Source organism: Hyperolius riggenbachi, chromosome 3 (genome assembly GCF_040937935.1).
Source record: "Hyperolius riggenbachi isolate aHypRig1 chromosome 3, aHypRig1.pri, whole genome shotgun sequence".
Taxonomy (NCBI): domain Eukaryota; kingdom Metazoa; phylum Chordata; class Amphibia; order Anura; family Hyperoliidae; genus Hyperolius; species Hyperolius riggenbachi.
The window spans coordinates 376352442-376366946 of NC_090648.1; the positions used below are offsets into that span (position 1 = coordinate 376352442).

The 14505-nt window shown below is 44.6% G+C and overlaps 1 protein-coding gene across 1 annotated transcript in view; it reads right to left on the reverse strand.

The window, feature by feature from the left end:
• ADIPOR2 (adiponectin receptor 2) overlaps window positions 1–13247 on the reverse strand; it is a 122298-nt gene extending 109051 nt beyond the window's left edge. Inside the window, exon 1 of the mRNA XM_068277235.1 lies at window positions 13122–13247. The gene's annotated coding sequence lies outside the window, so the exon portion shown is untranslated. The remainder of the gene's footprint in view (window positions 1–13121) is intronic.
• Window positions 13248–14505: the final 1258 nt, after the last annotated feature.

The following is a 14505-nucleotide window of genomic DNA, read 5'->3' on the forward strand; positions in this document are numbered from 1 at the left end:
ATAAATTTGTATAGTTACTGCTGCGCTCTCCAGACCTGCAAAGAAATCAGACTCCACATAGGGTAATACTATTCAGACAATGTAGAAAGTTCCAATCCTAGTGACTACTTCAGCAGAAGACCAGTGCATAAGAAAAAAACCTCTGTGCCAGCAATCTCACTCCGTGTTTACTCAATGTGAATCCCCAAAGAGGTATATGCCTAAAGGCTCACCAGATGCTGCCCACCTCCGCTTGCAGGTGGATAAAACACTTAGGGTTAGTTGCCAATCAGAACCAAGAACTGCTGTTTAAAAACGAATCTTCTTTTAATCCAATGAAGTAATCTCAATAGAAAAACATAAAAAGGTACATAGCGTGATCCTGTACAATCAGCCTCTGGGCGCATATAAAAATTGCACTTACGCGTCCCGGAGTATAATCGGCATATACAAAGATTCTTGCCACTGCCCATCCGCTGGGTCTATGCACTCGAGGGAGGACTTCCGCGGTGTTCCGCTCCTGGTCCCCCTCTCAGCCGCAGGGTCTAATCCTCGTCCGCGTTAGATGCTCACGACCGGCCGGTCCTTTCGCTTCCTGGTGCACGCAACGACGTCAGACGTTAGCTCCGCCCTACGCGCGTTTCGTCCTCACGCCAGACTCATCAGGGGCTACGCCTCCTGACGTCTGACGCCATATTAACATAGTCCCCACTGGCTGCTGATTGGTGGATAGACCTACTGAGACTAGATGGGCAGCGTTCACAGATTGAATGCAGTTTAAGTACAAAAAACTATCCTAACCCAATTAAAACAATATATTGCTAAATACACATAGAAACCCTCCTGATAAAAGCTGAAATCAGCCGTCTGGTGCTAATTTTTCCTATTACGATCAACTATTTAGTTGTGCTCATTAGAACCCCACCCCCTTGTGGCCAGATCAAGACACTACAGGTCCAAAAAACCTGTGAAATTGATTTCAATGAGGACACACCTTCTAGTGGACAATTTGAAATTAAGTGCAAAACTAATTATTTAGCAAACAAGCACGAAGATATCCTGCGCTCCAAGTTAATGCTGCACACTCAAAGGATGGCTCTCCTTAGCACATTCAGCACTCCGCAGCGCTCCAACAGAGGATGATTGGCAGAAGTACTAAAAGAAGATGAAGCGCGCCATAGTGCATTAAATGTGGAGGAGATTTTATTGACAATTAAAAGTTATACTCACAAACATGAGTGATAAAATCGCTTCTCAGCGGACTGCCAGCCGCTTGCCTCTGCAGTGGGGGATGACGCGCTGTGGCCAGCAGCGCGATTTCCGATGGCTTGGAATCCGTCTCACTGGGAGGTGGGCGTCGCTGGAGTGTCAATCGGCGTGTGACGTCATTACGCGTTTCGGCGCACAGCGCCTTCGTCAGATGACGTCTCACGCTTGCGGAGGGCAACATATAGTGTCGCTCCTGAGGTCGCTATGGCGACCAAAATGCTAAAATAAACTTTATTATCCAGAGAACAACGGGGGGAGAAACATAAGGGCACGATAGCGCTGGAGGCTTATAGCAGCGCGTCATCCTCCCCGGCAGTACAAACATCATGTTGAAGGAACATGTGTTGCATTCAGATTGTCTAGTGAACATAATTACAGTTGGATACTTTACATGGAAACATCCGCATTCTCATATTTAAGCCAAACCATTAATACAATATTATCAACTGGTACAACAGTACCAAAACATAAGACAGTTTAAAGTAAAACGATTAACCCATTCGGAAGCTATAGGGAATAACATATTATAGGATTCCGAATTAGAAAGGGCACAACAATAAAAACTATTTACATGAACCCCAATATAACAGGATCCAGAAACCTTCCCTCATACTTGATGGGGTGGAGAAACATAGTGTTCCACGCCATTTCAAGGAGTGCCATAACAGCTTGGTGGATACTCTTAAGATAGTAGGCCTAGAGACAATTTCGAGAAGGTTATTACAAGGACAAAGATACAAGAGGCTCTGTGAGCGAGAAACATTTTGGATCTTTAAACTGGATGCTCTCAGCCCAAAGGGCCTTAATGAAGGCCTAGAGATATCCACATATTTGTGATGTACTAAAAAATGTATTACTAGAAAAAGAGTTTGAGTCTTTTACTGTGTTTTTACTGTGTGTTTTTTACTGTGTGTTTTACATCCTATAGCACTGCTGGTCACTAATGTTTCTCCCTTCTCCCCTTTCTCCCTCCAGCACACCCAATAGTAGCAGAAATTTACACTAGATGAGGGTGGTGAGTATACCGTATAATAGGCATGGTCCATAGTAGGTTGCCTCCCCTGTATCGTATTCATATTTTTGAATTACTTTTCCATTCCACCAGCTACCACGACCTGGTCCCCCACCCCCCCCCCCCTTTTCCCCCCCCCCCCCTTTCCTGCTCCCACTATGGTCCTAGTGGTAGGACCTCAGTGAGTTGTTGTTTTCCCCCCCCCCTCCCTCACCCCCTCCCTCCCAATTCCTCCTCTTTCCCCCCCCCCCCCCCCCCCAAGGGTCCTCCCATTCGAAAGTTTTCCCTTGCTTTCATCCCAGGGTTATCCCATCCATAATTTCCATTGGCTTTCCTTCCCCCATCCCCTATATCCTCTTGGCCTCATAAGCCAGCTGGGATAGGTTACACAACGTAAAGAATTTCCCCTGTCCTTATAAAAGTCCCCCTAAAAAGAGTTCATTAAGGAACCTTCCTTCAAGTTGTTTTTAGATGTCCATTAAATAAAGTTTTTCAGAGGGAAGGTTTCTGGATCCTGTTATATTGGGGTTCATGTAAATAGTTTTTATTGTTGTGCCCTTTCTAATTCGGAATCCTATAATATGTTATTCCCTACAGCTTCCGAATGGGTTAATCGTTTTACTTTAAACTGTCTTATGTTTTGGTACTGTTGTACCAGTTGATAATATTGTATTAATGGTTTGGCTTAAATATGAGAATGCGGATGTTTCCATGTAAAGTATCCAACTGTAATTATGTTCACTAGACAATCTGAATGCAACACATGTTCCTTCAACATGATGTTTGTACTGCCGGGGAGGATGACGCGCTGCTATAAGCCTCCAGCGCTATCGTGCCCTTATGTTTCTCCCCCCGCTGTTCTCTGGATAATAGTTTATTTTAGCATTTTGGTCGCCATAGCGACCTCAGGAGCGACACTATATGTTGCCCTCCGCAAGCGTGAGACGTCATCTGACGAAGGCGCTGTGCGCCGAAACGCGTAATGACGTCACACGCCGATTGACACTCCAGCGACGCCCACCTCCCAGTGAGACGGATTCCAAGCCATCGGAAATCGCGCTGCTGGCCACAGCGCGTCATCCCCCACTGCAGAGGCAAGCGGCTGGCAGTCCGCTGAGAAGCGATTTTATCACTCATGTTTGTGAGTATAACTTTTAATTGTCAATAAAATCTCCTCCACATTTAATGCACTATGGCGCGCTTCATCTTCTTTTAGTACTTCTGCTAATTATTTAGCAAGCCTGCCTACATTTCATCAATGTGGAATTAATGTATCATTGAATATTAATGTCAAAACAATCTCATTTGCAGTATCAACCCAATGTGTAAAATATTAAAATTTGGGTATATTCCCCAATGTTAGGAGATCATTAAGAATTTAAAAATTTTATGTAAACTCAAAATATTTATACTTAAAGGAATTCTGGTCACTACAATTGTGATGGCCTGCTGTTCCGAAATCCATCAAATATGTTTGTTATGTGACCGGTCCATATATACTTCAGCTACTGCTGTACCCTAATCATTGGATATATGGCAATTCAAATCGAACTCAATGTTCAGCCCGTCTGGGGTCATAGTTTTAAGGTTAAAGATCCATCTTCCTTCAGCTTTCGATATTTCCTTTGTCAGATTTGACCCCCTCCATTTTTTCATATACTTCTCTAGGGCCATAAACTTCAACCCAGATGGATCCCTGTTGTGATGTATTCTGAAGTGATTTGAGACACTATGGCTCGCCAGACCTTTCTTGATGTTATTGACATGTTCTCTAATACGTTTAAAAAGTTCTCTAGTGGTTCGCCCAATATATTCTAATCCACATGGGCACCACAGGATATAGACTACTCCCTTGGTCCTACACGTAATGCACTGTTTTATCTTAAAGTTTCTCCCAGTATTCCTGGATGTAATCTGATTGTCCCGTACTCCCTTGGCTTCTCTGCATCCCAGGCAGCCCCTACACGGGAAAAAAACAACCTGACCCAACAGATTGCTATCTGATGTTCTTGTGGGTTCCACACAGCTCGACACTAAAGTGGATTTCAGTGTTGGGGCCTTTCTGTAGATAAACTGTGTTTTTTCTGGTAACACCCTCTTCAATACTCCATCTGTTTTGATGATATTCCAGTTCTTCTTTATCAGTCTCTCCAGATCTCGATGCTGTTGATTGAAGTCTAAGATGATAGAATATTCTGTGTTTACTCTGTCCCTCCTAGTTTTGTCAGCTAGTAAGCTCTGTCTGGAAAGCTGTCCAACCTGTACTCGTTCTGTTCTCAATGTTTGCTCGTCATATCCCTTCTCCACAAATCTATCAAGAAGTATTCCACTCTGCGTTAGATAATCTTCCATATGGGAACAGATCCGTCTGATTCTTACAAACTGGCCTCTAGGGATATTCCTCAGCCAATTGTTGTGGTGACAACTCTGCCACGGAATGTATCCATTGCGGTCTGTACTTTTAAAGTACACCTTCGTGGTAAGTATATTGGATTCCTTCCTGATCTGCAGATCCAGGAAATTTACTTCTTTCTGACTAATGGTAACTGTAAGATTTATTTCTGGCCAAATGTGATTCAGGTCCTGACAGAACTGTTCCAGTGCCGCTTGTGGACCCCTCCAAATGAAAAAAAGGTCGTCTATGAACCTTGACCATGAGGCTACCTTCTCATATCCTGCAAGTTCTTGGACCTGTCTTTCCCACTCCCCCATATACAGATTCGCCACGCTGGGAGCGAACTTCGCGCCCATTGCGCATCCTGTCTGTTGAAGGTAATAGGAGCCATCATACCAGAAGTAATTTATGGCCCTAGAGAAGTATATGAAAAAATGGAGGGGGTCAAATCTGACAAAGGAAATATCGAAAGCTGAAGGAAGATGGATCTTTAACCTTAAAACTATGACCCTAGACGGGCTGAACATTGAGTTCGATTTGAATTGCCATATATCCAATGATTAGGGTACAGCAGTAGCTGAAGTATATATGGACCGGTCACATAACAAACATATTTGATGGATTTCGGAACAGCAGGCCATCACAATTGTAGTGACCAGAATTCCTTTAAGTATAAATATTTTGAGTTTACATAACATTTTTAAATTCTTAATGATCTCCTAACATTGGGGAATATACCCAAATTTTAATATTTTACACATTGGGTTGATACTGCAAATGAGATTGTTTTGACATTAATATTCAATGATACATTAATTCCACATTGATGAAATGTAGGCAGGCTTGCTAAATAATTAGTTTTGCACTTAATTTCAAATTGTCCACTAGAAGGTGTGTCCTCATTGAAATCAATTTCACAGGTTTTTTGGACCTGTAGTGTCTTGATCTGGCCACAAGGGGGTGGGGTTCTAATGAGCACAACTAAATAGTTGATCGTAATAGGAAAAATTAGCACCAGACGGCTGATTTCAGCTTTTATCAGGAGGGTTTCTATGTGTATTTAGCAATATATTGTTTTAATTGGGTTAGGATAGTTTTTTGTACTTAAACTGCATTCAATCTGTGAACGCTGCCCATCTAGTCTCAGTAGGTCTATCCACCAATCAGCAGCCAGTGGGGACTATGTTAATATGGCGTCAGACGTCAGGAGGCGTAGCCCCTGATGAGTCTGGCGTGAGGACGAAACGCGCGTAGGGCGGAGCTAACGTCTGACGTCGTTGCGTGCACCAGGAAGCGAAAGGACCGGCCGGTCGTGAGCATCTAGCGCGGACGAGGATTAGACCCTGCGGCTGAGAGGGGGACCAGGAGCGGAACACCGCGGAAGTCCTCCCTCGAGTGCATAGACCCAGCGGATGGGCAGTGGCAAGAATCTTTGTATATGCCGATTATACTCCGGGACGCGTAAGTGCAATTTTTATATGCGCCCAGAGGCTGATTGTACAGGATCACGCTATGTACCTTTTTATGTTTTTCTATTGAGATTACTTCATTGGATTAAAAGAAGATTCGTTTTTAAACAGCAGTTCTTGGTTCTGATTGGCAACTAACCCTAAGTGTTTTATCCACCTGCAAGCGGAGGTGGGCAGCATCTGGTGAGCCTTTAGGCATATACCTCTTTGGGGATTCACATTGAGTAAACACGGAGTGAGATTGCTGGCACAGAGGTTTTTTTCTTATGCACTGGTCTTCTGCTGAAGTAGTCACTAGGATTGGAACTTTCTACATTGTCTGAATAGTATTACCCTATGTGGAGTCTGATTTCTTTGCAGGTCTGGAGAGCGCAGCAGTAACTATACAAATGTACAGGACATTACAGGCGAGTCTAGATGCATTCTTAAAGCTCAGATCCAAAAAAGAACACAATAAGAAATCTGTGCCTTGCATGAGAAGTGAGACCACTCAGAGACCTGTGTAATAAAATTTCAAAATAAAATTTAAATCTAAGTGTTATAGGCCGCTGGATTTTGGCCTGGCCACAAAACAAAACAAAAAAAAAACACTTCTGTTGAAAAGAGATAACAGCACCCATATCACGACATGGACCTTCTGAAACCGTCTCAAGCAGAATATCTCTGTGTACTCAGGGTGACATTCTACTTCCCAGTCCAAGTTACAGCATGACACAGGGAGATCAGGCCCGCCTGCCAAGGTCGTTGTGGCTGTGCCCGATAAACATAATCCAAAAATAAAAAGCATTAAGCCAAGACAGCAGGAGCACACCACTTTGGGAACACAATCCCAAGGCAGGGCGGCACACAAAGGTACTGAATACACGGGAACTCACAAGAACAGACTAAGGCATCTCCAGTGGTCACTGAGTAACCTCTCTGCAGATTCATTAAAGCGGATCCCAGATGAAAAACGAACTATAACAAGTAACTTGTCTATCTTGGCTAAAGTTTTTAGATGGTTTACACAGCATATCTAGCTGCAAACAGTTTTAATAGAATATGATTATTTCTTCCTGTGATACAATGACAGCCGCCATGTTTGTAAACATTACACAGAGGCAGGCTTATCTGTATCTTGAGCCATCAGCCTAATCCCCTCTCATCCTCCCTCCTCCCCTCTGCCTCTGAAATCAATGGCTAGTAACACCTCCCCCTCCTGCCCAGACTGAGCTCCCATGAGCCCTTGCTACTGCCTTGGCTCTCTGAAAACCTGTGGGTGTGGCTTTTTTAGTTTATAGGGAATTAGAGTATTAAAACAAAAACAAAAAAAGTATTTGGCTTGAGGAATGCCCTATAAACAATAGGAAAGAAACACAATTATGTAATGTATGTTCCTCCAGCCCCTTGCAGCCGTCTGCACTCGCCGCAGCTTTGCTCCCTGCCGGTGGCCCGGGGGCCCCTCCGTTGCAATGGTCCATGCCTAAAGAGAAGCAAGGCTCTGAATCCTACTAAATCTTCCCTCGCTGTTCTCTGGTCCTCCGTTGCCGCTCTCCGACCCTCCAGCTGATTGGGGACACACTGCTCTTGTGCCAATCCATAGCTTTTTGACAGTGCCCTGCCAACTACCCACAGTTGATTGCTTTCATCTACCAAGCACTGGAATCCTCCAGGAATAGTTATTTTGTACACTGAAATAAAAGGATTACTGTTAATCCGTGAAGTTCCTCCAGGTTAATAAAATGGTCCCTACTCTACCCAAACCATTCAGTAAGCAAGCATAAAATGTTTTCTTGCTTCCTTAGGCCTCGTTCCCACTACACGCGTTGTCCGATTTTCAACAACACGTGCAATATGCGTTTTGTGAGGGCCTTAAAGGAGTTATCAGGCTTTTTCAAAGAAAATAAGTGCTACTTACCCGGGGCTTCGTCCAGCCTCAAGCTCCCAGCATGTCCCTCGCCGCAGCTCCACCGTCAGCCGCCTCCCAGTACCCGGCGATGACGTCAGACCGACCTGGAGGTCGGCTGCGCAGGCGGCCAGGCGCAGAACTATTTTTTGATACGTTACTGTGCGGAGACAATGTGAACGAGGCCTAACTGATATGGGTAGAATAGGGACCCTTTTAACCTGGAACAACCTCAGCGCTGGTGAAAGAGTCAATACTGTCAAGCATGGAATGCTTTTGCATTCAAACCATTTTGGAAGCGCATATCCTCCATTTTGTGCAACCGAATACAACTTGCATTTAAAGAGAAACCATAACCAAGGATTGAACTTAATCCCAATCAGTAGCCAATACCCCCTTTCCCATGAGAATTTTTTTTTTTTTTTTTTTCACAAACAGATCACCAGGGGGCTCTGTATGGCTGATATTGTGGTGAAACCCCTCCCACAGTGTGATGTCAGCACCATGGTTCTGACATCACGCTGTGGGAGCCTTGTTGCATTGTGGGAAATAACAGCGGTTTTCAACTGCCAAAAAAGCAAGCAGCAGTTACTTCCAGTGAGATCGCCTGCCAGCAGTAAAAATGTCATTATGTGATAAATGTCAGAATGTAAATCAGGAAGAGGAAAGATTTTACAATGGACAAACACTGACTAAATCATTTATACATAATTATTGTAAAAATTAGGCACTTTTGTTCATTACGTTATTTTCACTGGTGTTCCTCTTTAAGGTGTATTCAGTTGCACTAAATGGAGGATAATTCAAAATATTATGCACAACGCTAGTACAGTAAGGGCACACACACACACACACACACACACTATAGGCGCTTTTTGGCCAACAGAGCTTTCTGAGAGTTTTTTTTTCCCCTCAAATACTTTTTATTTGGAGGCATATACAAAATAGTAGAAAAATATAAACAACATACAGTACTTATAGCATCTTAAATGATTATAGATGAAATATTACACACATGGTAGTTATAAAGTACATGTTTCCTTTTGACAGGCAGCTTCCATAAAATATTTTTAACATTTTCTCCCTCCACCCTCCTTTGTATATAAACATTCTTAGTATGTAATAGCATAAAGGGGTTTCCAAGTAAAACTGAATTCAAACAAAATAAAGTTTTTGACCATTAGGAGCCCTTTTAGCATAATCTGAATTAGACCAAGGTAGATAGTTAGGGACAGTTTGACTACTCCCCTTTAACAAAAAGGGGGTTTCATCCCTAACTCAAATCATAAAACATAACAGAAAAAAAAAAACAACAGATAATTATCTCCTGAATAGCATCCTTCCTTTAAATCAAGAACTATTATAAGCAATGACTTAATACATATATACGGCAAAGTTAATCATGTATTCAATGAGAGCTTTTTTTAAAATGTTCCCTTTGTCTTACATTAAGTACAATCGTGCAATTTTACAGCGATTTTAATGTCAAGTCAATAAGAACGTTTTTTTTTTTTTAAAAACAAAAGGTCTCAGAAAAGCGCTTAATGTGTCTGAACCTATAAGGGAGGACATTCAACTACAAGTTCCTTAGTAGTACAGACTACTATGAATGGGTCAATGCTCTTTAAAGAGAACCAGAGATCATGTAAAGAAAAGCTGTTATACCTACCTGGGGCTTCCTCCAGCCCCATACGTGCTGATCGATCTCACGCCGCCATCCATCACTGCCCGCAACAACGAAAACCGGCTCCCCGCTCTTCCGTCAGTCGTACTCAGTCTAGCGTAGCAGAAGTGCGCACTTTGCGTATCTCTGCAGCAGCTGCTGGAGAGATACGTAGAGGGCATACTTCTCCTGCGTAGCCCGGCTTCGATGACGTCAGCGACGGGAGACGGTTCTCGTAGTTGCGGGCAGCAGTGGATGGTGGCGTGGGATCGATCAGCGCGTATGGGGCTGGAGGAAGCCCCAGGTATGTATAACAGCTTTTCTTTACATGATCTCTGGTTCCCTTTAAGTGTACCCGAGCTCTGATACAAAATCAAATCTTTACATGAGGAGAGGAAAGCCTTTGGATCCTAATGACGCTTCCCTCTGGGTCCTCTGGTGCCAGTTGCAAAAACAAACAAAAAGGTCTCTACAGTTGTTAATTCAATGCGATCCACAGGCTGTAGCTGCGGTGCATGCAGAGGGCAGCAGCAGTTACAGCCACCGATTAGCAGCTGCCACTGAGATAACTTGCACACGGTATACATTTCCCATGGAAGAGTTTTATTTGACAAAGTGTCAAAAGGCATAGTGTACCTAACTGCAATCAGCAAAAATTGTGTTTAGTTCCGCTGGTTCGGCCCCCTAGCACTCAGGAATGGTGATATGGTCATTGGCCTAAAAAGTTTGGACACCGCTGGTTTAGATGACCCAGCAAGAAGGTGCACAGGGAACAGTTCTCCAATCACAGAAATGTCCCCACCTGAGCCGGGCCACTTGCGTCCAGCGGGCGCAAACAGTGTAATGTCCACTCTGATGTTCTGCTACGGTCTGGCTGTAGCAAGGGGCAGATGCATTACCCGGTGGGGGTGCTTAGGCCTGCGCAGGATTATCGCAGTCTCCACAGACATGCGGCCCACTTACTGCAACGAATCTCACAGATCTATTGCAGAGTGACAAGTGTGAAAGGCTCCTATCTATAAAATAGAAACGGTTCACTGTCAGTTTAGCAATGAGCAGAGACCGGACAGGAAAAAAAAAAAAAGTCTGTTCTCAGCTCAGGTGGGAACACATCCTAATGCTACGTACACACTTGCGATAACGATCGTTCGCTAGGAACGATAATTGAAAGACGAACGATACGGCAACGATAGGAATGCAACGATGGGATGCAGCGATCATCATACACATTTGAACGATCGTTCTCGCAGAAAAGAACGATCAGAAGGAAATGTTGCGTACAGATTTATATAAAATTAAAAAAAAAAACCACTAACATGGAGTTACAATAGATACAAATATATGATTGTTAACTTGAAAACAAAGTTTAATTGAAATGAGCAATGTAACAATCTTTACGGCCGCGCTACAAAGGAAGTACGGAAGCTGGGCAGAATTCAACGCAGGCGCATTGGCCTTGTAACGATCTTTCTCGGCCGATGTCTGTACACACTATAGTTTTGTAACGATTGTCGGTAGATACGATCCGTCAGGTTGGATATTTCCATCTTCCCGATGTCGTTCTTTTGTCGTTCGTGTTAATGATCGTTGGGTAAAGTTTTTTCCCCGATTGTCGGCGGAACGATCATTAATTAGCTGTTTCAAACGACCATAGTCGCCAGTGTGTACGTAGCATTAGAGTTGAAACATTCTAATTGGCTAAACAGTGTAGGAGTGTTATTACTACAACCTATCTGAAGCCTTTGCTGTCCACCAAATCAAAGCAGAATTTCCCTAAAGCCTTTCTTGCTAGGTCACCTAAACCATACTAGCTTTTCTTACTCCCCCTCTCAATAGGATAAAGCCTAGGTTATTAAAAAATGGTACAAAGGACCTACTTACCCAGGGGCTTCATCCAGCCCCTGGCAGCCGATATGTCCCTCACCACAGTTCCGGTCTCCCAGGATACCCTCCCAGCCAGATTGGCATCTTCTGCACAGCTGTGCCGCTCGCGTTCTGCACAGTAGTTCTCCGCCTGCACAGAACACTCCAGGCCACGTGAGCACAATCACGAGCAGTGCAGCCACAGAAGATTGCGAGGTCGGCATCTGCAACGGAGGGGATGCAGGGACACTGGAGCTGCGGCATATCAGCAGCACGGTGGCATAGTGGTTAGCGCTCTTGCCTTGCAGCGCTGGGTTCCAAGTTCAAGTCTCAGCCAGGTCAACATCTGCAAGGAGTTTGTATGTTCTCCACGTGTCTGTGTGGGTTTCCTCCAGGTACTCAGGTTTCCTCCCACATCCCAAAAACATACAGATAAGTTATTGGTTTCCCCCTAAATTGTCCCTAGACTACAATACATATACTGCACAATACATACATACATAGACATAGGACTATGGTAGGGATTCGATTGTGAGCTCTTAGTCAAAGTCTATTAACTATAAGAAGAAAACTGATAGCACCTATGCAAACTCTATTGAATGCATTTTAGGTTGATTGAAGGTATAATGAAACATTTTAGAAGCATCTGTACACACTTATGGGATGAATCCTGGAGAACTTGATATGATGTCTGACTAGTACTCCCTGTTGTGATTAATACCACTTTCACAAAGGGGCACATGCAGAGCCAGGACAAGGTTCTCCAGCACCCAAGGCTGAGACACCACAGTGCGCCCCTCCATCCCTCCCACCCCAGCCATCACACACTGATTGCTATTAGACTAAGAGGCGCCCCAGGGCCCCAACACCTTAATCTCTAGTTATGTGGCTTGCAGTCACTGCTGTGTATCCCCTTTTTTCCCTCTCTGTTTCAAACACTATAGGGGAATGATAGCTGAGTGAGTTGCGCGCCCCCTCCTACACTGCGCCCTAAGGCTGGAGCCTCTCTCGCCTCTGCCTCAGCCTAGCCCTGGGCACATGCTATGACAAGGTTGAGAAACATGGGGCTAGAACATGCAGCATCCTGCCTCACCTCTCCTGAGGAAGCACCTGCAGCTCGGCCACCTTGCATAAAATCACCTGTCTCCTGATCTGAAGTCATCAGTCCTGCAAAGTGCAAACACCACCCTATTGTACCCGCCACCATCAGAGGCGGCACTACAAGGCAAGGAACTTATTCACTAACCGCCTAACTGTAATCAGCACTAGAGTGTTAGCTCCTCTAGAACAACTGCCTAATGGTGCCTGTGCTGCAAAAATGGAGAGCCTTATAAAATAAACAGCACTGCATGCATGAGGGCAAGCAGGTGGGAGGGTCTGAGATGGGCTGACAAGTCTCATGAAGGTTATGTATGACGATAAACAACCCCGCTATTACTCAAGCTGCAGAACAAACGGTAAATGATCCGCACAGGGCCGTATCCACAACAAGGCCCTGGAGGGTCGGCGCCATGTGCGGCGGGTGGGGGCGGCAGAGCCGCAGCCCAGCTGCTCAGTAGACGATATTTTTTTATTTTTTTTTTTACCTTCGGGTCCTCTTCTCCTCCAGTCCGGGACGGTACCAGCCTACTAGAGTGGGGGCGGAGCTATGTGTATGGTACGAGAGTAAAGTAGACAGTGCGAAGCTCCGCCCCCTTTGAACGTCCGTGACGCCAAAAACGCCACCACGCCACAGTCCTGAGTTATGCCGTGCGCAAGTTCCGCCCCCTTGCGCTCTGCTTGTGTCACGACACTGCACGAGCACGCTACGCTGCTCCATCATCAATAATAGGAAGCCAGCCTAGCTAACCAGAAGCTAGCCAGTAGCCAGAAGTAGTCAGTCACAAACTGCACTGTAACTGTGTGGGTCTGTGCTCAGAGGAGCAAGCCAGAGACTGCCAATGTGTAATGACAGATTGACAGTGCAACCCGGAAGCAGCCTTCCTCACTGAGTATGACGCATGCTCTGTGGGAACTTAAAGAGAACCTGAACTGAAAATTAAAAGTCAAAATAAACATACACGTGTCATAGTTACCTCCTGTGTAGTCTACTCCTCAATTTCTTTCTCCTCTCTTGGGTCCCATTTGTTTACTCTGATCCATGGAATTCTCTGTCCTCCATCTTGAAAATGGCAATTACCCCATACCAGCTTCCTGGTCAGCACACTGTCAAACTGTAATATCGCCCACTTGAGCCATAAGGAAACATGGACATTACCTTGCACATACAGTTGTAACTGACAGCCACTGATATATAACTGACAGCAACTGGTATATTTCAGTTCTGACAAAATATTGTCAGAACTGGAAGGGATCACTGTAAGAAGAAAAATGGTGAGCTTCTGAGAGGAACTGACAGTGAGGTAAATATGTAATATTCATTTGCAGCTACATCATGTGCTTATTTTAAATAATTTTACTCAGTTCAGGTTCCCTTTAAATGTTATTTCCCCAAAATATCTCCACTTCCGCACCACCTACACTCCCGCAATTTTCAGGGTAGGGAGGGGCCCCTCGAACTACCTCTGTGCCAAATTGCAGCCCCCGAGCTCAGCTGGTTCCTGATATAGATTACAGTAACCTGGTTTGGGAACTAGCAGGGTTCGGGGGCTGCAGTTTGGCACAGTGGGCGTTTGGGGGGTCCCCTCCCTACCCTGAAAATTTGATGAGTGTATGTGGTGCGGAAGCGGAGATATTTGGGGTGTTTTAGTGTGGCAGCACAATTACATGGGAAACAGGCTCCTACTGCACACAATTGTAGTAGGGGTGGATGAACACCCTGTAGAAAAAGTCACAGGAGACAAAAAACGGGAGCCCAGTAGTGCAATATGTCAATGACCACAATAAAAGAAAATAATTTTGAAGCACTACTCACAAAGGGAGGTTGCTGGGGGCAACCAACCACAGGAAGCAGGTGGAGATAATAAACCC